This window comes from Stenella coeruleoalba, assembly GCF_951394435.1.
Source record: "Stenella coeruleoalba genome assembly, chromosome: X".
Classification (NCBI taxonomy): Eukaryota; Metazoa; Chordata; class Mammalia; order Artiodactyla; family Delphinidae; genus Stenella; species Stenella coeruleoalba.
The window spans coordinates 49,139,784-49,164,806 of record NC_137152.1 but is presented as its reverse complement, the minus strand read 5'-3'; the positions used below and the strand labels follow the sequence as shown (position 1 = coordinate 49,164,806).

The 25,023-nt window shown below is 40.8% G+C and overlaps 1 pseudogene across 1 annotated transcript; it reads left to right on the top strand.

Moving 5' to 3' along the window:
• Positions 1–13,107: 13,107 nt before the first annotated feature.
• On the top strand, positions 13,108–14,981 carry LOC307180307 (nuclear receptor coactivator 4-like; annotated as a pseudogene). Its single transcript has one exon. The product of its transcript is annotated as a nuclear receptor coactivator 4-like (transcript).
• Positions 14,982–25,023: the final 10,042 nt, after the last annotated feature.

Below are 25,023 nucleotides of genomic sequence, written 5' to 3'. Positions count from 1 at the left end.
TTTTTGTTTTTCTTGAGGTATTTTCTGATTTCTTGTTTGATTTCATTGTTTACATTGGTTTTGTAGCAGAAAATTTTTTTAGTCCCCACGTGTTTGTTCTTTTTCCATTTCTCTTTCTGTAGTTGATTTCTGGTTTCATTCAGTTGTGTTCAGAAATTATGCTTGATATAATTTCTTTCCTCTTAAATTTGCTGAGGCTTGTTTTGTGACCTAGTATGTTCTCTACCCTGGAGAATGTTCCATGTGCACTTGAGAAAAGTGTGTATTCTGCTTTTCTTGGATGTTGTGTCCTGTAGATAGCAATTACGTCCAACTGGTCTGTTGTGTCATTTAGGACCTCTGTTGCCCTATTGATTTTCTGTCTGGATGATATGTCCATTGCTATATCATCAATGGGCTATGAAAATCTCTTCTTATTATTGTCTTATTGTCAGTTTCTCCCTTTATGTCTGTCAGCATTTGATTTATGTATTTAAGTGCTCCTGTTTTGGGTGTGTGTATGTTAACGAGTGTAACATCCTCTTTTTTATTGATCCCTTCATCATTATACAATGTCCTTCTTTGTGTTTCATTATATCATTTCTTTTAAAGTCTATTTTGTCTGATATGAATATTGCTACCCCCACTTTCTTCTCATTTCCATTTGCATCAAATATCGTTTTCCATCCCCTCACTTTCAGTCTGTGTGTGTTTTTCACTCTGAAGTAAAACTCTTGGAGGCCTCATAATTAGCAGGTATTGTTTTATTATCCAATCAGCCACTCTATATCATTTGATGTAGCATTAGTTCATTGACACTTAAGGTGATTACTGACAGGTATGAATGCATTTCCATTTTGTCGCTTGTTTTCTGTTTTGTTTTTGTAGTGCTTCTCTGTTCTTTTCTTCTTCTTTTAGTTTCTTCCCATGTGGTTTGATGATTTTCTTGAGTAGAATGCTTGTGTTCCTTTCTCTCTTGTTTGTGTGTATCTATTGTAGGTTTTTGGTTTGTGGTTACAATGGCATTTATGTATGTTGGCCTGTAACTATATCTACTTGCTTTAAACTAGTAATCACTTAATCTCAAACACATTCTAAATGATCCACATTTTTTACAGCCCTCCCCTACATTTTGTGTCTTTCATGTTCTATTTTACATCTTCATGCTTATCCTTTTACTGTTTCTTGTAGTTATAATATCTCCTACAAATTTTTTGTTGTTTTTTAATCTATGTACTGCCTTGTTCAAGTGATCTTCAAGCCTTACTATATATTTGCCTGTCCTATTGGGATTTTCCTTTTTCTATAGATTCCAGCTTGTTTTCCATTTAGAGAAGACCCTTCAACATTTCTTTTAGGGAAGGTTTATTATTGATGACGTCTTTTATTTTTTGCTTGTCTGAGAAGTTGTTTATCTCTCCTTCTGTTCTAAATGATAATCTTGCTGGGTAGACTATCCTAGGTTGCAGGGTTTCCCTTTCAGGACTTTGAATATATCATGCCACACCCTTCTGTCCTGCAACTTTTCTGCAGAGAAATAAGCTGATAGCCTTATAGAGGTTCCCTTGTATATGACTCTTTGCACTTCTCTTGCTGCATTTAGAATATTCTCTTTATCTTCAACTTTTTGCCATTTTAATTATAATATGTCTTGGTGTGGGTCTGTTTGGTTTTATTTTGTTTGGGAGCCTCTGTGCTTCCTGTACCTCAATATCTGTTTCCTCAGGAGTTAGGTTTCAGAATTTTTCAGCCATAATTTCTTCAAATACATTTTTAATCCCCTTCTCTCTCTCTTCTCCTTCTGGTACATTTTATATTATCCCATAGATCTTGTATCTTGCTTTCACGCTTTTTTCATTTGTTTTTCTGTCTGCTCTTTTCATTGTGTGATTTTCATTTTTTCTGCCTTCCTGATCACTTATTCATTCTTCTGCGTCTTTTGACCAGCTATTCATTGCTTGTAGATTACTTTTTATCTCGGAAATTGAATTATCTATTTTTGATTGGGTCATGTTTATAGTTAATAGTGTCTTGTTATAATGATCTGTGTTTATATTGGTCACATTTCTTAATTCAGTTAACATTTTTATCACCTCTTTTTGGAACTCAATGTCTGGTAGACTGATGATCTCTGTTTCTTTATTTAGTCTCTCAGGGTTTTCCTCTTGCTCTTTTAATTGGGGGTTGTTCCTGTGCCTTTTTATTTTACTAAACTTTCTCTGCCTCAATGAATTTAGGTGAAACAGTTATCTATTGTGGTCTTGAAGGCATGTTTTCATGTGCGAGTGTCCCTGTGTAGACTGCATGTGTCCAATATCTTTGTGTGAAGGCTGGTTTTGATGTGAACGCCAGCCATGTCTTTCCTCAGGATGTGCTGAGCACTATCACCTTGATAGGGAGTGTGGTTGGTGTTGGAGGATCTAAAGTCTGTGCAGGGTATGAGGCAGGACTTCCTCTTTGCTCCATGGCTGTTTCCACCCTCTCAGTTGGGGTGGGGTCCACTCCACAGTTGCTATAGCAGAAGCCCTGAGGATCGGGATTGAGCAGGTTCTGTTTCCTCTGAGTGCATGTGCTTCTCCAAAGAGGGGAGTGCTGATGTTAAGTGAGGCTTGTGTGCTCACAGAGGTCTGATGCATTGTCTGTGTAAGTCTCCATGACTCCACTCAGATGCAGCCCAATGTTGTGTCCCTCTCCCTGTTCTGGGCCTCCCAGATATGGTGCAATGCTGTGGTATGGAGTGGATAGAGTTGGAGCATTTGCTAGGCTTGGGCTTGTGTTCAGGGCCTTGTGGTAGCAGGAACTGAATTGGCTGCACTTCTCTCTGAGATCTGAGCTGCTTCTGTGGTGCTGATTGAGTCAGTGCCAACATTGGTTGCTGTCACCTCACCCACACAACAACCCAGGACCCCAGCCTCCTCTCTGTCCCTAGAGCCCACCTTTTCCAAGGACCTGTCTTCCCCAGATCCAGTACCAATCTGTGGCTTAGAGTGGGTGGGATCAGAGCTGTTTCTCATATGGGAGCAGTGAGCAATGTGTGGAAGTCACAGAGTTTCCTGAGGCACCACTTAGTAAGTGCCAACAATGGCCAGCACTGATCCACTTGACCACACACCAGGTCTCTGGTCTGTCCATGTGTAGCTAGACCAAGTCTTTTTTCCAGGGCCTGGGTAGCCCAGAACGCATGCCAAGCTTCAGTGTGGAAATAGCAGCCCCAGGGTGTTCACCCCTTTGATTGGGGAGTGAGGTGATATGTCAACCACTAGTACAAAGTTTTCTACACCCTATTTATTGTCAGGTCAGTGCTTACATTCTATTTGCAAGTGGAGTCTATCCTTTTCCCTCACTTATAACCGTCTAAGTACTTCTAGCAGCCAAGGGTCTTGTCTCCTTCGCATAGCACCCCAGGACAGGGGCATGCAGTCTTTGGCTCAACCTACTCACTCCCTAATGGTCTGCCCATGTGTACTTTCTCTTCCTTTCAGATCTTTCCCAAGGGCAGAAGAACCAACCCTATGTCTTTTTCCATCCTACCCAGTTGCATGGAAATCTTTCTTGCAGCTTTGGGTATATAGGAATTATGTCATTTTCATCTTTTTTTCTTTTCCCATGATAATTGTTCCACATGTACATGTGTTTTTGATGTGTATATGGGGGGCGAGGTGAGCTCCATGTCCTCCCATTTCACTACCTTTATCTGACTCCCTCTTCTTATTTCTTTTATATATAGTAGTTTGTACCTCTTAATCCCCTACCTCTATCTTGTCCCTCTCCTATACCTTTTCCCATTGTGAATCACAGGTTTGTTCTCAGTGTCTGGGAGTTTCTGTTCTTATGTAGTAGCTTGATTTATTTTTAAGATTTCACATGTAAGTGATAACATACACTAATTGCCTTTGTCTGATTTATTTCACTAAGTATAATACACTCCAGGTCCATCCATGTTGTTTTAAATGGCAGAATTTCATTCTTTTTTTATTGCTGGGTCATATATGTTTATATATGATATAAACCACAGTTTCCTTATTCAGTCATCTGTTGATGGACACTTAGGTTGCTTTCATATCTTTGCTATTAAGAACAATGCTGCTATGTCACCTAGTCTGCTAATTCTTTGTAGTGCGTTTTTCATTTCAGTTACTGTATTCTTCATTTCTGACTGGTTCTTTTTATATTTTCTAGATTCTTCTTAAAATTCTCATTTAGTTCATCTATTTTTTCCCTAAGTTCAGTTAGCATATGTATTACTAATGCTTTGAAATCTTTATCAGGTAAATTATTTTTTTTCAAAAAAATAATTTATTTATTTATTTTTGGCTGTGTTGGGTCTTCATTGCTGTGCATGGTCTTTCTCTAGTTGCAGTGAGTGGGGGTTACTCTTTTGTTGCAGTGTGCAGACTTCTCATTGTGGTGGTTTCTCTTGTTGTGGAGCACAGGTTCTAGGCATGTGGGCTTCAGTCGTTGTGGCACGTTGGCTCAGTAGTTGTGGATCATGGGCTTTAGAGTGCAGGCTCAGTAGTTGTGGCACATGGACTTAGTTGCTCCGTGGCATGTGGGATCTTCCTGGACCAGGGCTTGAACCTGTGTCCCCTGCACTGGCAGGTGGATTCTTAACCACTGCACTACCAGGGAAGCCCTCAGTTAAATTATTTATCTCTGTTTGTTAGTGTTTTTTTTCCTTGATTTTTTTTTCCTCCTCACACTGCATGGCTTGTGGCACCTCATTTTCCTGACCAGGGATTGAACCTGGGCCATGGCAGTGAAAGTGCCAAATCCTAACCACTAGACCACCAGGGAACTCCCCCTTGTTCTTTCATTTGAAACAAAATCCCATATTCTCATTGGGTTTAACTTTCTCTGTCTCTATGAAAATAAACAGTTACCTATCTCAGTCTTAAAGGGCTGTCTTTGAGTGGAAGTGTCCCTATGAAGTCTGCATTTGTCCAGTGCCTTTGTTGGGAGAGCTGCATCTAAAGTGAGCATGGGTCACATCGTTCTTTGTGGTGTGCTGGCAGCTACCACCTTGGTAGGAGGTAGGGCTGGAAATGGAAGGGTTAAAACCCGAGCCATGTGTGAGCTAGGACTTCTCCTCTGTGAAATGGTTGTCACTGCCCTATCAGGGGTGGAGTCTGGCCTCAAATGTTGGATCAGAAGTCATGAGGTATAGTTCTGAGCTGGTTCTATTCCTTCTAAGTGTGCATTCTCCCCTTGGCAAGGGCACTACTTCCCTAGTGGACAGTAGTGCTGGAGCAAGAGGGGCTCGAGTGCACACCTGTTGTGGGCTGGGGTGCATGCTGGGATAGTCCCAGCAAGCCATTCAGAGCCCTAGGTAGTTTACAATCTTCTGCCTCTGTGTATCACTGTCAACAGCTGCCCTCACCCCATTTAGAGGCAGGGCCAGGTCTGAGCTTTCTCTGTTTCCTCCAAGTGCATGTACCCCCTCCCCAAGCAATGGCACATTCACTCCAGCAGAGAGCAAAGCCAGAGGAAGAGGTACTGGAGGATGTGCTCAGTGCAGGCCAGGGTGCTGGGATGGTCCCAGCAGGCCAGTCAGAGTCTCAGGTAGCTCCCAATCTGCTGATTCTGAATGTTCCCTGGCAATGGCAATCATTGCCCTGTTCAGAGGCAGGGCCAGGTCTGAGCTAGCTCTGTTCCCCCCAGTGTAAAATCTCCTTGGCAATGGCAGCCTTTGCTCTGATAGAGAGTTGAACTGGAGCAAGAGGGACTAGAGCAGACACTCAGTGTGGGTTAGGGTGCATGCTGGGCTGGTCCTGTGAAACCAGCCAGAGCCCCAGGCCATTTTTAGTCTGTTTCCTCTTCCTCATTCCTGGGAATAAGCAAGCCTGTGCATGTTCTGTTCATGAGCAGACTTTCAGTTCCTTACAGCCTTCTAGTAAGCCTCACTGGCTTGCAAACCAGCTAAGGGGACTGGTCTTGCCAGTGTCGGACCCCAGGTCTGGGGTGACCATTATGTGTCTCAAACCTTTTACTCCCCAGTGAGGACTCCCAAGCCTGAGATATCCCCCTCCTCTTCTGTGTTCCCAGCTAGGGGCACAGGTCCTGACCTGATCACTTCTCCTTTCCTACCTGACTCTTTGTGTATCTTTCTTTACAGTCCTGGTTATAGAATAGCCTTTCTGCCAGCCTCCAGCTTGTTTTCAGCAAGAGTTTCTCCACATGTAGATGTATTTCTGATGTGTTTTTGGAGAGAGTGAGTTCAGTGTCATCCCACTTTATCACCTTGATCTCCCCCTAGAAAGTGGATCCTCTAGCTCCTCTTTCAGAGGTGTTGTCTGGTGGTCTCTTTACTGCTTGTGCTTCTAAGGTTGCTGGTGACTTTTTGCCAGTGTCACTGCTGTTGTTGCTGGCTTTGCTGCCTTGGGCACAAGGATGGCCAGTTTCCTGCATCTAGGATCTCCTGTGTCACAACTCCACAGCTGCAGGGGGAGAGGGATGATTGAGGGGGAGCTGGGCTCATGGGTATCTTTGCCATACCTTGTATTGTCAGGTTCATGGGTGCCACTGCTATGATGGGGATAGGAGAGCAGAGTCATGGGCACCTCTTTAGTTAGATAGACAGATTGCAGGCCCAGCTGCTGCTGCTGCTCTGTTCCTTGTGGCCACAGGTGATGCTGCAGCTGGGAGGCTGGAGTTGTGTGTGCCACTCTGTCTATCCCCTGCTGCTACTGTGTTCTCTAGGGCTGTGGGCTCAGCTATCATAGCCAGGGGTCCACCATCACAGGTACCATCTCTGCTATCTCCCTTGGTCCCACCTCCTCTATGTGTTCCAGTACACCCACTTTTAGATGTACAGATGTGGGGAATTCTCCAGAATACTTGTGTGTTGGGCAGAGACACTTTTGTTGGTTGTAGATTGATGGGGAGAGAAAAAAGAGTGTCTCATGCTTCCATGATGCTGACGTCACTCTCTTTGTAAATAATCTTCATCTTTATTCAATAATGCTTTTATGTTACTTGGAAAGAGTTATATTTTCAGGTCTTAATTTTAATTTGTTAGGAAGGACTAGAGCAGCATTTAGTCTGTCATTAGTTTCACCAAGACTGATTTTTCTAAAGATTGTCATGTATGTCACAAGGAATTCCACTCTAGCTGGGGACAGAATGAACACTTCCATAAACCATGTAAACTACAATCACTATTCTATCTTTGTAGGTAGTTCTTTCCATAATCTTGTATAGTTTTCTCTCTCTCTTATGCTGATGAGTACTCAGCTAAACACTAAAGTTGAAACCTCTTCAGATCCTTGTAGTTCTCTACAGTTTCAACTTAAGTTACCTACACCCCATTTCCAACAGGACCTACAAAATCAATGATGCTAAAATTGCAAGAGCTTTTAAGGCCATTTAGTTCAACACTAATATTTTTCAGATAGGAAAAATAAGTCAGATATTAAATGACTTAAGTTTATATATATATATATATATATATATATATATATATATTCTCTGGCAGACCTAGAACTAAGAATGGATTTCTTAAGTCTTAGTACAGCGTTGTATTAACTACTTTCCACCATGCTTCATTCACAATATTTCTAAAATTTGTCTTTTTTCAACTTCAAAATATTCTTTAAAGTCAAGTCAAATGTGTACTTGAAAGTAGAGATTCACTAAAGGCAGTCAAGATTTCACAAAAGAAACTATACCAAGTAGATTTTGAAAGATGGGTACAAAATCATGCAAGCAGATAGGCATATAGAAGAGTATGAATGAATACTCACAGAGGCAACTATTCACAAATCATTGTGGCTTGAAACTGTATGGTGAATTCTGGGGAACTATAAATACCATGGTATGGATGGAGCAATGACTATGATAAAATAATTCAATTTTTATTCTGTAAAAAAATTCAATTTTTATTCTGTAGGAAATGATTCACTGAAGCATGAGAATAAATCAGATTTTTATTTTAGATACATCACTCTGGAATCAGTATGAAGGAAAGATTAAAGAGTATGGGAAAGTTGTGGAGAGTTTACATCCAGAATAATTAGATGACTACTGCAATCATCCAGGCAAGAAATACAGAGAACCTAAATTAAAGGGGTAAAAAAGTGTCAATGGGGAAGTTTTAAAAAAAAAGATATATATATATATATATATATATATATATATATATATATATGTAACTCTCTCTCTCTCTCTCTCTCTCTCTCTCTCTCTCTCTATATATATATATATATATATATATATATATAGTAGATTCTTAGCTCTTATGACCAATTAAATGTGAAGTTTGAGAAGAAAAACTACAGATGCGATGGTTATGACTCCCAGATTTCTGATTCCTTTTGGGAATTTGGTAGGTGATAATCCCATTAACTAAGAAAAGGTGTTTAAGAGGATGAATAGTTTTGAAAGAGATTATGAGTTCAGCTTTATATACACTAAATTTAAAGAACCTAATGAATTTTTAGATTAAAAAGTTAGGTTTGCATTTGACTGAATTAACTTCACGCAGGAGACCTGATCAAGATACAGGCATACCTCATTTTATTATGCTTTGCTTTATTGCACTTCACAGATATTGCATTTTTTACAATGCAGCATGGCATTTGTGGCAAACCTGCTTTGAGCAAGTCTATTGATACCATTCTCCCAACAGCATTTACTCACTTCATATCTTTGTGTCACATTTTAGTAATTCTCACAATATTTCAAACTTCTTCATTATTATTATATTTGTTATGGTGATCTGTGATCAGTGACCTTTGATATTATTACTTTGACTCACTGAAGGCTCAGGTGGTTGTTGGCATTTTTTTAGCAATAACATATATTTAATTGCACACTTAGACTACATTATTGTATAAACAACTTTTATATGCATTGGGAAACCAAAAAAATTCATGTGACTCGTTTTATTGCAATATTTGCTTTATTGTGGTGGTCTGGAATTGAACCCAAAATATTTCTGAGGTATGCCTGTATATAAATTTAGGGTCTATTAGTATGTAACTTATAGTGGAAACTGTGAGTGTGAGTTAAAACACTCATATTGTGAAGATAAAAGAATAAGGTCAAGAACAATACCCTGGAGAAAAACAACTTTTACGTGTGGATGGAGAAGAAAGACCTACAAAAATACTGAGAGTAGGTGAGTCATAAGAGTGATTACTCAAAAGCTAAATAAAGATTTTAAAGAAGAGGTCAAAAGTATAAAATATATAGAAAAGCCAATCAGAGAGTTAATCTTATCTGAATCTTACACTGAGGTAGGCCCAAGGCAGAAGATTCGGCTATCTTCTAAAACAGCAAAGTAAAATACAGGGTCTGATTTCAAATACACATTACTGCTCTGAATTTGGCATAATATGAAGAAAAATGCTGTTGATGCTGCTGTGGCAAGCCATTTAATAGCAAAATATACTGTAGAGATGAGGCCTATGTCAGTTTGCTAAGCATTGTAGCTTAATGTTTCCTTCAAGTCCACTTTTAATTACACCACTCTACAACTAAAGACAAAGGTAGGCAGAGATAGGAAAAAGTGAAAATTTAAAAAGCCCAGGAAACAATCAGTGGGCAGAAGTGAGTCCTGACATATCAAAAATCACTCTAAAAGTAAGTGGATTGAATTAATAATCAAAAGACACAGAATGGCTAGATGGATAAGAAAAACAGGACCCAACTAAATTCTGCCCACAAGAGACACCCTTCAGTTCTAAAGACATACATAGACTCAAAGTGAAGTATAGTAAGTCCCCTACATACACATGAGTTCCGTTCTGAGAGTGCATTCATAAGTGCAATTTGTTCATAAGTCCAACAAAGTTAGCCTACGTACCCAACTAACACAATTAGCTATATAGTACTGTATTGTAATAGGTTTATAATACTTTTCACACAAATAATACATAAAAAACAAACACAAAAAATAAAGAAAACATTTTTAATCTTACAGTACAGTACCTTGAAAAGTACAGTAGTACAGCACAACAGCTGGCATACAGGGACTGACATCGAGTGAACAGGCAAGAATAGTTACTGACTGGAGGAGGGAGAGGAGTTGGGAGATGGTAGAACTGAAGGATTGTCAGCAACAGGAGACGGAGGGCAAGCTGCAATTTCACTCAGGCCTGACATTGATGGCACAGTTTCTGGTTCCTTGCTGGATTCAACTCTATCTACCCTCCTGAAAAAATGATCCAGTGATGTCTGGGTAGTAACTCTTTTTTTCTTATCATAGATGACACAGTATCAGTGGATTGTATTCTGAACAGCTGCTGCAACCTTCGTGTACCATTCTATATTTGGGTCTTGTGCCTGAGAAACTAACAGTGCCTCCTCAAATAAAGAAGATCCCCTTGCCATTTCCTGTGTCGTGAATCTCTTTGTATCTTCAGTTACTTCTTCTTCTTGTCCCTATTCATCCTTTCTCTTGGGCCTCCAATTACATCAGGTCTTCAGTAGTAAGCTCCTCATGCTGCACAACAAGGAGTTCAATGAAGTTGTCCTCTTGCACATCTATCTCCAGCTTCTCACTGAAGGTCACTAAATTGATGAAAACCTCTTTGGACTCCGCATCCACCATCTCAAATCCAAGAGAATCATGAACAAACTGCGGGCAAAGATTCTTCCAAACTCCATTCATGGTGACAGCCATAACCTTATTCCAAGCAAAGTCAATGTTTTTATGGCCTTGTAGATGTTATAGTCCTTCCAAAATTGTGACAAAGTTGTTCCTGATTCGTCACTCGCCTTTACTGCCTGAGGAAAAGTGTGACGTAAGTGATATTTCTTGAAAGTCGCTATAACTCCCTGGTCCATAGGTTGGATAAGCAATGTAGTATTCGGTGGCAGATGCACTACTTTGATGTTGGGATGAAAGTCGCCCATGAATGGGGGGTGGCACAGAGCAATGCCGAGCAGCAAAATAATTTTGAATGGGACATTCTTCTCCAAGCAATATTTCTCTACCTCCAGAATAAAGTGGTGGAAAAACCAGTCCTGGAAAATGGCCTGTGTAACCCAGACCTTGGGGTTACTCTTCCACATGACAGGAAGAGAGTCCTTGGCTAGGTTTTCAAGGGCTCTTGGGTTTTCTGAATGATTAACTAAGAGAGGCTTTAGCTTTATATCACCGGAAGCATTGCCACAAAACAAGAGTTAGCCTATCCTTTGCTGCTTTATAGCCTGACAAAAACTTTTCCTCCTTACTGATGTAACTTTGGTGTGGCATCCTCTTCCAGTACAGTCCTGTCTCATCCACATTAAAAACCTGCTTGGGTAAATATATGCCTTCATCTGCCCAGGAATTTCCTAAAATGCTTCAAGAAATTATTGATGAGGGAGATCAGCTCATCAATAATTTCTTGAAGCATTTTAGGAAATTCCTGGGCAGCTACCGTATCTGCACTCACTGCCTCGCCACTTACTTTTACATTGCGAAGGTTGGCTTTAGCCTTGAACCAATGAAACCAGCCATGGCTGGCATTAAAAGATGTGCCTTCTGATTCTTCACCGTGTTTATTCTTCAAGTCTTCATAAATCCTTTTAGCTTTTTCTTGAATCAGCATTAAGCTGAGCGAGACTCGATGCTGATGCTGATCCTGCATCCACACTCTGAAAAGTTTCTCCATTTCCTCCATCACTTTTATACGCTTCATCAGTATTATTGTCAACATCATTGGCACAGCAGACTTCACATGTTCCATGATCTTGTCCTTGTTCTTTAGAATCGTGCCGATGGTTGAATGATTCATGTTATAAAAACAAGCGACATCTACTATCTTTTTGCCTTGCTCCACTCTCTCAATTATTTTCACTTTTGTTTCCACCATTATCGTTTGGTGCACCTTAGCAGTATCAGCTACATCACTGCTGCTTTTACACTTGCTTCCAGACATCCTGGGCTTGAAATAAAGATACTGTACTACTATACTCTATACAGTACTGTACAGTAAAGTACACAAAAGCACAACCACTTGTAGAGAATGCACACATGTGACAGTGTATGCCAGACATGTTAACTAACACGTGATTTGACATGCAAAGGCATGTATGCATCTTTGAAAGTTCACAACTTGAAGGTTCATACATAGGGGACTTACTGTAATAAAAGGATATATTCCATGGAAGTGTAAACAAATGTAGATACTCATATCAAACAAAATGGACTTTAAGCCAAAAATGGTAACAATAGACAAGGTAATTATATAATGATAAAGGGACAATATATCAAGATGACATAACAATCATAAATATACATGCACCCAACATCAGAACACCTAATTATGTTAAACAAACACTAACAGATCTAAAGGGAGAAATAGACAGCAATACAATAATACTAGGGGACTTCATAACCCAGTATCAACAACTGATAGAGTCTCCACTCAGAAAATCTACAAAGAAATGTTGGAATTGAACCATAAATTTAGACAAAATGGACTTAGACCTATGTAGACTATTCCATAAAACAGCATCAAAATACGCACTCTTCTCAAGTGCACATGGAACACTTTCTAGGATAGGTCATGTGATAGGACACAAAACAAGTCTTAGGAAATTTAAGAAGAAGGAACTCATACCAACAATCCTTTCTGACCACAATGATATAAAACTAGAAATCAACAGGAGGAAATGTGGAAAATCTACACATATGTGAAAACAAAATGACACTTCTGTAGAACCAATGGGTCAGAAAAGACATCAAAAGGGAAATATAAAAGTATCCTAATTCTGCCCATGGGCCACTGCCAGGTGCATGGGAGGGGCAGGGCACAGCCTGCAGGCTCAGGGACCTTCCTTACCCCAGTCCTGGATAAAGCAACCTCCTGCTTGCCAGGAAGCTGGCATGGCAGGGACCTGGCCTGTGAGTTACCTCTGGCAGCTCAGCACCACAGCAGGAGTCCAAGGGGTGGGCTTGCCTTGCTGGGCCAAGAATGGGTCCTGCAGCCAGGGCTGTGTGCATGTGTACTGAGTGGTGCCCTTGCCTGCTCTGAAGTGGAGAGTGAATGGTAGGCTGTGGTTTCCAGGGAGGATGGGACCCAGGTTTCTTAGGGTGACTGTGCTTCTAGGAAGTGTTGGGAAACCTGGAAAGTTGCATGAGTCACTGTTGCTTTTGAACTAGAAATGCCTTACTTGGCGTTAGATGGAACAGGGAGAAGAATGAGTACCTCACAGGACCAGAGAGGCTGCTCCAGTAATAGAGAACCCCTTTTGAGGTGTTGTGATGTACAGAGGGGCTTGGAGCTTGCTATTGGTGGAGTTCTCTGGGCTGAACAGCAAATTAAAGATAACTTGTGAGAGGTCAAAGCCCAGATTCACAGTTGCATAAGTCATCACCTGGAATGCCTTCAAAGCTGTGAGGTGTGGGTGTATGAAAAGATAGATCTCATCTATCAGCTTAAAGAGAAGGCACTTCAGCATCAGGCCCAGCAGCTCAACTGGTTACTGGGCCAGTTCAGTTGTCTTATTCATCAACTGGATTGCACCCAAAACAAAGATCTAGCCAATCAAGTCTCCGTGTGCCTGGACAGACTGGGAAGTTTGACCCTCAAACCTAAAGATTCCACTGTCCTACTCTTTGAAGCCAACATAACTGCCCTGCGCCAGGCTATCACCATATTTGGGTCTCTCAAGACCATTGAAATTCCTGAGCACTTTATGGCTCATGCTAGTTCATCAAATATTGGGTCTTTCCTGGAGAAAAGAGCCTATATACCATTGTCAGAGCAGAACTCAGCATCCAGCACCACAGCTGTCATTATCAGCAAATGGCTCCTTGGTACCAAACCTGCCAATTGTCACCAGGTTTCTTACATACCCAGCACCAATCTCCAGGACTGGATCACCCAAAAAGCAGACCTTAGAGAATAGTCAGACTTCTGCCAGAGCCTGCAATTTCTTCAATAATGTCTGGGACAACCTAAAGGCCTTGGAAAACTGTCTCCACAAGAGTCAGCAATAAGAAGTTTCTGAAAAACCAAGTTACCAAAAGTGTAACAGCTATTCTACTACCAGTTCTTACTCCATTGAAATTGAAAAGGTTGGAGATCTAGGCCTTCTTGATCAAGATGAGATGGACCTTTCTGATTGGCTGGTGACTCCCCAGGAATCCCATAAGCTTGAGAAGTCTGGCAATGGCAGATGTGAAACCAGTGAGAAGTTTAAGCTCTTGTTCCGGGTGTTACCAGGAGTCCTATAGTGTGTATGATTGGCTTGTCAAGCCTGATTCCTGTACCAATTGCCCAAAGGTGTGGAGACTGAAAATCTGGTCAGTCTGAAGTGCCTGAATAACCACTTGAAGTCCAATAAACTCATGTCTGCTCCCAGTGTGATTACTGAGGATTGGCTTGTTCAGAACCATCAAGACCCATATAAAGTAGAGGAGGTCTGCAAAGCCAATGAGCCCTGTATAAGCTTTGCAGAGTGCATGTGTGATGAAACTTGTGAGAAGGAAGCTCTGTGTAAATGGGTTCTGAAGAAAGAAGGAAAGGATAAAAATGGTATGCCTGTGGAACCAAAACCTGAACCTGAGAAACATAAAGATTCCCTGAATATGTGGCCCTGTCCATTCAGAAAAGAGGCAACAGAACAAGCTAAGGCACCAAAGGCAATGGCTTCTTCTAGAATTGCTTATTCCTTCTAAGTCATAAACAACAGTCCCTTGTCAGAGTGGCTCATTACTCCCTCGTGCAAAGAGGGATGTCCCAAGGAAGTGCCTCTTACCAAGGACAGAGCTTGCAAACAAAAGCTCACAAGCCTCTCGGCCACTTCCTGGTTTCACTTTAACACAGCTGACTGGGTCTTGCCAGGGAAGAAGACGGGAAATTTTAGCCAGTTATCCTCAGGAGAAAACAAGTGGCTACTTCAAAAGAAGGCCAAGGAAGTGTTACTTAATTGGTCCCTACAGGAGGAATACAACTTTCCCCCTGCCCTTTACAGCGCCCCCCCCCCAGCAGTTCGTGATCTCTTTGCCTGTTTGCAGTTTAAAGTTGATTTAAAAAAAAAGATTGTATCGAACTCCTTTACAGATGTGAAAAAATGGAGTACTAGAGTCAAGCAAATTTTCTGCAGATTATCACAAATCCATGAGCTGATTGACTGTGGCTTGCCAAATCATTGTGTTTCTGGGTCTGATGTAGTTCCTTTCCTGCCTAATTTTGAACTAATGAAGAGAAATAATGTCATCAAATTATGAGTTACTGTGTAAAAGAAAAAGGCTGTTTGTTGATGCTGATGTGATTCAGTTTCTTCTTATAGCAGCATTAATTCACCCCTACACTAGAAACACAGCATCTTCGTGGCTAGGTCTTCTTCATAAGCCTCCATGGCTCCTTAGATGAGGTTGTTATTAGAAGTACATTAAAAAACTGAAGTTTTAAAAATGAAATAGTTCTATAATTAAGATGTGTTTTGTATTATAAAGCTAGTAAACTTACCTAACTTTTTGATTGCCCTTCTTTGGATGCTTCCCTTGCTGTGGGTTTTCTTCCATTACTGGTGAATTCTTCTGTTTCATTAATATACAATATATTGCACACAAATAATTAACCTTGCCAATATAGTGTTTTTTTCTTACCAAAATATGTATTAACAATCCTGGCAAATTTTGACATTAATTACAAAACATTTTAGCTTACATGCCAGGTTCAACGTTATTTTTCTTCTTTTGAAAGAAACTCAGTTACTGCAAGTTTTGTCTTTATTCCCTTCTCTAAACATTATTATTAAAGTATCTAGACAGCTCTTTCAGAAGGGCTCAATATTACTTGAAGTCTATATTCAGGGTAGTCCTAGTCTCTTTCAAAATATTCTGAAAAACTACAGGCAGAAGAGTCCCAGTGCTGAGTAATCAAAAAGCAAAAGGCAAGACATGTTGGAAATGTAGTACTTGAACTATTCACTATCCTAAGTGTTATTGGTGCATCCTGTGTAAATGAAAGATGAATTTGACACCTAAGCATAAATTAAATGTCCTCTCACTGCAAGCATAGCATACTTATACCTCTAAAAGTATAATGCAGTGACATTTTAGTGAATAGGCTGTTTTGAACACTTATGCCTTGGGGTGTTTATTGAAGCTTTATGAAAACTATTGATGTTTCCTTGGTATCCTTAAAGTTATGTCCATGCTTTAAAAAGTTTCTCTGTAGGCCACAAATGGTACTTATACCATGTTTTAAAATTCTCTAAGACGAGACATCTTAGCTGCTTTCCAGGCATTTAAATTATTAAGCCACTCAACTTGCCTATGTGTTATTGGAAATACAATTTTTTTTTTTGCGGTACATGGGCCTCTCACTGTTGTGGCCTCTCCCGTTGCAGAGCACAGGCTCCGGACACGCAGGCTCAGCAGCCATGGCTCACGGGCCCAGCTGCTCCACGGCATGTGGGATCTTCCCGAACCAGGGCACGAACCCGTGTCCCCTGCATCAGCTGGCAGACTCTCAACCACTGCACCACCATGGAAGCCCTTACTGGAAATACTTTTAAAGTTTGTACTTGTGGTCATCTAGAAAGCCCTTTTGGGGAAATTTCACAGTCCCAGTGTCATTGTCATACAGCTTCACTAGAATTCTTGAACCACAGCTGAAACTAGCCTATTATTTTTTAGTTCCCAAGATACCATTTAGAACTTTAAAAGTAAAGGTGGTGGGAAAAACTTAAGAAGGAGCATTTCCATTATCTTATGTTGCAGGAAACTTTGTAGTTTTTGAGGTTTAACACATTGTGTATCCCTCAATTAACATTAATCACTATGCTAATGAGTATGTAAAGCATTCTTTGGCATTAATGCATTTGTATCTCCCTCCATTCAAAGGATGACAGCCAAAAAAAAAAAAAAAAAGTAACTCAGAGAGGGGGATCAAGATAGTGGAGGAGTATTACATGGAGCTCATCTTCTCCCACAAAAATATTAACAGTACATCTACAAGTGGAACGATTCACACAGAACAGCTATTGAATGCCAACAGAAGACCTCAGACTTCCAAAAAAAAAGAAAAAGAAACAAAGAAAACCACTACATAACTGGGTAAGGAGTAAAGGGAAAAGAAAAAGAAGGAATTGGAATGGTGCCTGCACCACAGGGACGAAGCTGTGAAGGAGGAAAGGCTCCCACACCCATGGAAGTCTCCTCACTGGTGGGGAGACGAGATTGGATGGAGGTGGAGCTTCAGAGCCTAGGAGGAGAGCACAGCAACTGGTTAGTGGAAGGCAAAATGGAAAGTACCCTGCACAGAAGTTCAGCACCGCCTCCCTGTGATCCCCAGACTGAGACACTCATCTGTTGGTGCAGCTGAGTGCTGGGTGCTGAAGCTCAGGCTTCAGAGACCAGATCCAGGGAGAGGATCAGTGTTGGCTTGCATGGAAACAGCCTGAGGAGACTGGGCTGTGGTAACTGATGGTGAACTTAGAAGAAGCCTGGGCCTGCCAGAGAGGTAAGGTGCCATTATTGGGGAGAGCATGAGGAGAGGGGTGGGACCACCATAAGAGCTTCTTTCCCTGTGAGCACTCCCAGGCAAAAGGACACCACCTACATGAGCTCTGGGGGTGGGCACAAGTCACTGAGTCATCTTGGGCTCCAGAGCTGGGCACCAGCACTGTTATGAGACCTGGGAGCAGGCACTAGGCCCTGTCTCTGCTTTCCCGGGAAGGCACGGATAACATCTGTCTATAGGAAATCTTCAAGCAGGGCCCATGCCTTGCCCCCACTGTCCTGGGAAGGCAGATAGTGCCCACCCCTAGGAAATCAGTGAGCAGGCGCCAGACCCTGCCCCCACTGTCCTGAAAGGGCATGGATAGCATCTTCACATAGGAAATCTGCAAGAAGGAGCCAGGCCCTGCCCCTGCTGTCACAGGAGGGTGCAGATAGTGGTCTCCACTAGGAAATCTGTGAGCAGGTGCCAGGCCTTGCCCCTGCTATCCTGAGAAAGTGTGGAGAAGAGCCGCCTATAGGAGATGCTTGAGCAGGTGTCAGACCCTACTCCCAGTATCCTGGGAGCATGCAAGAGCCATTTTACCTGAACACCCCATATCAGGAGATAATGGCCAGCACATGCTAAAGAAGGAGGCAGCAAGCATCCAAACTAAAAGCAGCTCCTCAATTCCAGCAAAGAATGCTGAATAGAAGGACTTGAGCTCACCTCCTCTCGGGAAAACACCAAAATCACAACTAACTGCTGAACAATCTTCAATAAAAATAACTGGAACCTACAAAAATATATATTTTACATTCAAAGAGAAAGAGCAAGCCACAACAAGATAGAAGGAGGGGAGCTTTTGTGACATAATCAAATCCCATACATTGTGGGTGGGCAACCCACAAACTGGAAAATAATTATATCACACAGGTTCTCCCACAAGAGTGAGAGTCCTGAGCCCCATTTCACCCTCGCCAGCCTGAGGGTCTGTCATTGGGAGGAGAAATCCCCAAAGCATTTGGCTTTGAAAGCCAGCAGATCTTAAGTGCAAGAGTTCCATAGGACTGGGAGAAACAGACTCGATTCTTGGAGGGCATGCACAAAGTTTCACATACACTGAGACCCAGCACAAAGCAGTAACTCCATAGGAGCCAGGGGTGGGCCTACCTATGACCTTGGAGGGTCTCCTGGGGAGGTAGGAGTCAGCTGTGGTTCACTGTGGGGGCAAGGACACTAGTGGCAGGAGCCCCAGAGAATATTGATCAGTGTGAACTCTATCAGAGATTGTAATTTTGGCATCAAGGCCTGGCCCTACCAAGCAGCCTACAGGCTCCAGTGATGGAACACCTCAGGCCAAACCTCCAGCAAGATAAGAACACAGGCCCACTCATCACCATACAGGGTGCCTAAAGCCATATTGAGCTCACAGCCACTTATAGACACACCTCTTGACACAGCCTTGCGCACCAGAGGGACAAGACCCAGCTCGATGAACCAGTGGGCAGGCACAATTTCCTCCCATCAGGAAGCAACCACAAGCTTCATGACTAACCTAACCCACCAGAGGGAAGACACTAGAAGCAAGAGGAGCTATAGTCCTCCAGCCAGCAGAAAGGAATCCACAAACACAGAAAGTCAGATAAAAAGAGACTGCAGAGAAATATGTCTCAGATGAAGAAACAACACAAAAACCCACAAGAAAAACTAAATAAAGAGTATATAGGCAAACTAACTGAAAAATAATTCAGAGTAATGATAGTAAAGATGATTCAAGATCTCAGAAAAAGAATGGAAGCACAGACCGAGAAGTTACAAGAGATGTTTAATAAAGAGCTTGAAGTTTTAAAGAATAAACAGAGATGAAAAATACAATAAATGGAATGAAAAATAAACCAGAAGAAATCAATAGAAGAATAACTGAGGCAGAAGAATGAATAAGTGAGCTGGAAGACAGAATGTTGGAAATCACTGCCACAGAACAGAACAAAGAAAAAGGAATGAAAAGAAATGAGGGAAGTCTCAGAGACATCAAGGAGAATATTAAACCATTCACGTTATAGGGATCCCAGAAGGAGAAGAGAGAGAGAAAGGGCCTGAGAAATATTTGAAGAGATTATAACCTTAAGTTTACCTAACATGGGAAATAAAAGAGTCACTCAAGTCCAGGAAGGGCAGAGTCCCATACAACATAAACGCAAGGAGAAACACATTGAGACACATATTAATCAAACTGACAAAAGTTAAAGGCAAAAAATACTAAAAGCAACAAGGGGAAAGTAACAAATAATATACAATGGAACCCTAAGGTTATCAGTGGATTTTTCAAAAGAAAATCTACAGGTCAGAAGGGAGTGGCATGATATATTTAAAGTGATGAAAGGGAAAAACCTACAACCAAGAAAACTCTACCCAGAAAGGATCTCATTCAGATTCAATGGAATAATCAAAAGTATTACAGACAAGCAACATCTAAGAGAACTCAGTACCACCAAACCAGAGTTACAATAAATCCTAAAAGGATCTTCTCTAGGTAGAAAAGAACAGGCCACAACTAAAACCAAGAAAATTATGAATTAGGAAGCTCAATAGTAAAGGCAAACACAAAGTAAAGGTAAAAAATAATCCACACACACCATAATATCAAAACCAGCAATTGTGAGAGGAGGAGAGTACAAATGCAAGATATTGGAAATGCATTTGAAATTAAGACATCAGCAACTTAAAATAATCTTTTTCATATACAGAATGTTATAACAAAACCACATGAGAATTGAAAACCAAAAATATACAATAGATACACACACAAAAAAGAAAAAGCAACCAAACATATCACTAAAGATAGACATTAAATCATGAGAGAAGAGAACAAAAGAGGAAGGGAAGAAAAAAGACCTTCAAAAACAAATCCAAAACAATTAACAAATGGTAATAAGAACATTCATATCGATAATTACCTTAAAAGTAAATGGATTAAATGCTCCTACCAAAAGACACAGACTGGCTGAATGGATACAAAAAAAGACCAATATACATGCTGTCTAGAGGAGACCAACTTCAGATCTAGGGACACATACAGACTGAAAGTGAGAATAAGGAAAAATATTCCATGAAAATGGAAATTTAAAAAAGCAGCAGTAGCAATATTCATATTACACAAAATAGACTTTAAAATAAAGACTGTTACAAGAAACAAAGAAGGGCACTACATAATGATGAAAGGATCAATCCAAGAAGATATAACAATTGTAAATATATATACACTCAACATAGGATCACCTCAATAAATAAGGCAAACGCTAACAGCCATAAAAGGAGAAATTGACAGTAACATGATATTAGTGGGGAACTTTAATACCCCACTTTCATCAATGGACACATCATCCAGACAGAAAATCAATTAGGAAACACAGGCCTTAAATGAAACATTAGACCAGATGGACACAATTGATATTTATAGAGCATTCAATCGAAAAGCAGCTGAATGTACTTTCTTCTCAAGTGCACACGAAACATTCTCCAGGATAGATCACATTTTGGGTAACAAATCAAGCCTTGATAAACTTAGAAAAATTGAAATCATACCAAGCATCTTTTCGGTCCACAGTGATATGTGATTATAAAGAAATTAGAGGAAAATAAAGTGTGAAAAACACAAATATGTGGAGGCAAAACAATATGTTACTAAACAACCAATGGATCACTGAAGAAATTGAAGAGGAAATCAAAAAACACAGAGAGACAAATGACAACAAGAACAAGATGATCCAAAACCTTTGGGACACAGAAAAACCAGTTCAAAGAGAGAAGTTTATAGGGATACAATATTACCTCAGGAAACAAGAAAAATCTCAAGTAAAAAAACCAAACCTTACACCTAATGTAACAAGAGAAAGAGGAAGAAACAAAACCCAAAGTTAGTAGAAGGAAAGAAATCATAAAGATCAGAGCAGAAATAAATGAAAAATAGACAATGAAAACTATAGAAAATGTCAACAAAACTAAAAGCTGGTTCTTTGAGAAGATAAAAAATATTGATAAATTTTTAGCCAGACTCACCAACAAAAGAAGGGAGAGGACTCAAATCAATAACAGTAGAGGGGGGATCTACAAGATGGCAGAGGAGTAAGACGTGGAGATCAACTTCTTCACCACAAATACATCAGAAATACATCTACATGTGGAACAACTCCTACAGAACACCTACTGAACGCTGGCAGAAGACTTCAGACTTCCCAAAAGGAAAGAAATTCCCCATGTACCTGGGTAGGGCAAAAGAAGAAACAGAGACCAAAGAATAGGGACAGGACCTGCACCTCTGGGAGGGAGCTGTGAAGGAGGAAATGTTTCCACACACTAGGAGGCCCCTTCACTGGTGGACATGGGGTGGTGGTGGGGGGTGGAGGCTCCAGAGCCACAGAAGAGAGCACAGCAATAGGGGTGCAGAGGACAAAGAGGAGAGATTGTCACATAGAGGATAGGTGCTGACCAGCACTCACCAGCCTGAGAGGCTTGACTGTTCACCTGTTGGGGCATGCGTGAGCTGGGAGAAGAGGCTCAGATTTCAGAGGTCAGATCCCAGGGAGAGGACTGGGGTTGGCTGTGTGAACACAGCCTGAAGAGTGATAGTGCACCACAGCTAGGCAGGAGGGAGCCTGGGAAAAAGCATGGAACTGCCTAAGAGGCGAGAGACCATTGTTTCAGGGTGTGCAAGGAGAGGTGATTCAGAACACCACTCAAACAAGTGCCAGAGACAGGCGCGAGCCACGGCTATCGGTGTGGACACCAGAGACGGGCATGAAACGCTAAGGCTGCTTTTTCAGCCACCAAGAAGCCTGTGTGAAAGCACAGGTAACTATCCACACCTCCCTTCCTGGGAGGCTGCACAGCACACCAGTGCCAGGGTGCCGTGATCCAGGGACAACTTCCCCAGGAGAACACATGGCGCACCTCAGGCTGCTGCAATGTCATGCTGGCCTCTGCTGCTGTAGGCTTACCCTGCATTCCATAACCCTCCCTCCCCCAAGCCTGAGTGAGCCAGAGCCCCCTAAACAGGTTGTACTTTAACCTCCTCGTGTCTGGGTGGGGAACAGAGGCCCTCAGGAAACCTACATGCACAGGCGGAGATAAATCCAAAGCTGAACTCCAGGAGCTGTGCGAACAAAGAAGGGAAAGGGAAATATCTCCCAGGAGCCTCAGGAGCAGTGGATTAAATCTCCACAATTAACTTTATGTACCCTGCATCTGTCGAATACCTGAAGAGACAACAAATCATCCCAAAATTGAGGCAGTGGACTTTGAGAGCAACTGTAGACTTGGCATTTGCTTTCTGCATCTAATTTGTTTCTGGTTTTATGTTTATCTTAGTATAGTATTTAGAGCTTATTATCATTGGTAGATTTTATTGATTTGGTTGCTCTCTTCCTTTATATATATATTTTTTCCCTTTTTCTCTTTCTATGAGTGTGTATGTGTATGCTTCTTTTTGTGATTTTGTCTGTATAGCTTTGCTTTTACCATTTGTCCTAGGATTCTGTCTGTCTTTTTTTTTTCTTTATATAGTTTTTAGTGTTTGTTATCATTGGTGGCTTTGTTTATTGGTTTGGTTGCTCTCCTTTCTTTCTTTCTTTTTTAAATTATTTTTTAATTTTTTTATTGTTAATAATATTTTTTATTTGAATAACTTTGTTTTATTTTACTTCTTTCTTCCTTTCTTTCTCTTTCTTTCCTTCTTTCTTCCTTTCTTTCTCCCTTTTCTTCTAAGTCATGTGGCTGACAGGGTCTTCGTGCTCTGGCCAGGTGTCATGTCTGAGCCTATGAGGTGGGAGAGCTGAGTTCAGGACACTGGTCCACCAGAGACCTCCCAGCTCCACATAACATCAAATAGCGAAAGCGCTCCCAGAGATCTCCATCTCAGTGCTAAGACCCAGTGCTAAGATCCACTCAACGATCAGCAAACTACAGTGCTGGACACCACATGCCAAACAACAAGACAGGAACACAACCCCACCCATTAGTACAGAGGCTGCCTCAAATCATAATAAGATCAAAAACACCCAAAAAAACATCGCTGAATGTGGTTCTACGCATCAGAAAAACATGATCTGGGCTCATCCCCCAGAACACAGGCACCAGTTCTCTCCACCAGGAAGCCTACACAACCCACTGAACCAAATGTACCCACTGGGGGAAGACACCAAAAACAATGGGAACTATGATCCTGAAGCCTGTGAAAAGGAGACCCCAAATACAGTAAGTTAAACAAAATGAAAAGACAGAGAAACACACAGCAAATGAAAGAGCAAAGTAAAAACCCACCAGACCAAACAAATGAGGAGGGAATAGGCAGTTTACCTGAAAAAGAATTCAGAGTAATGATAGTAAAGATGATCCAAAATCTTGGAAATAGAATGGAAAAAATAAAAGAAACATTTAACAAGGACCTAGAATAACTAAATGAAGAACAAACAATGATGAACAACAAAATAAATGAAATTCAAAATTCTCTAGAAGGAATCAATAGCAGAATAACGGAGGCAGAAGAACGGATAAGTGACCTGTAAGATAAAATAGTGGAAATCACTACCACAGAGAAGAATAAAGAAAAAATAATGAAAATAATTGAGGATAGTCTCAGACCTCTGGGACAACATTAAATGTACCAACATTCAAATTATAGGGGTCCCAGAAGAAGAAGACAAAAAGAAAGGGACTGAGAAAATATTTGAGGAGATTATAGTTGAAAACTTCCCTAATATGGGAAAGGAAATAGTCAATCAAGTCTAGGAAGCACAGAGAGTCACATACAGGATAAGTCGAAGGAGAAACATGCCAAGACACATATTAATCAAACTATTAAAAATTAAATACAAACAAAAATATTAAAAGCAGCAAGGGTAAAACAACAAATAATATGCAAGGGAATCCCCATAAGGTTAACAGCTGATCTTTCAGCAGAAACTCTGCAAGCTAGAAGGGAGTGGCAGGACATATTTAAAGTGATGAAAGGGAAAAACCTACAACCAACATTACTCTACCCAGCAAAGATCTATTCAGATTCGACAGAGAAACTAAAGCATTTACACACAAGAGAAAGGTAAAAGAATTTAGCACGACCAAACCAGCTCTGCAACAAATGCTAAAGGACCTTCTCTAGGCAGGAAACACAAGAGAAGGAAAAACCAGTGCCATTTCAGTGACATGATAAACACAAAAGCTTGATTTCTCTTAGTTGAGGTGAAGCTAGGAATCTGGAACTTAGAGGACATAGTTGAGAACACTAGTTCTAGAAGTTTGGATTCAAAAAAGAAAGAGATGAGACAACCAATGAAGAGGAGAATACATATCACATGAAAATTCCATAACATGTCAAACATCAGTTGTGACTAATTTTGGAATGGGAAAACAATATCCCTCAATTCTCAAGAATGAAAGGATCTTAAAGTCATCAAATAAAATCTCCATCCAAAAAAATAAGTAGAAATGAAAAAGAAGAAATTAAAACTGGCACAACAGTAATCCAAAAGATAAGAAACTACTACAAAAAAATATATGCCAATAAAACAGACAACCTAGAAGAAATGGACAAATTATTACAAAGATGCAACCTACCAAGACTGAGTCAGGAAGAAATGGAAAATATGAACAGACCAATCACAGG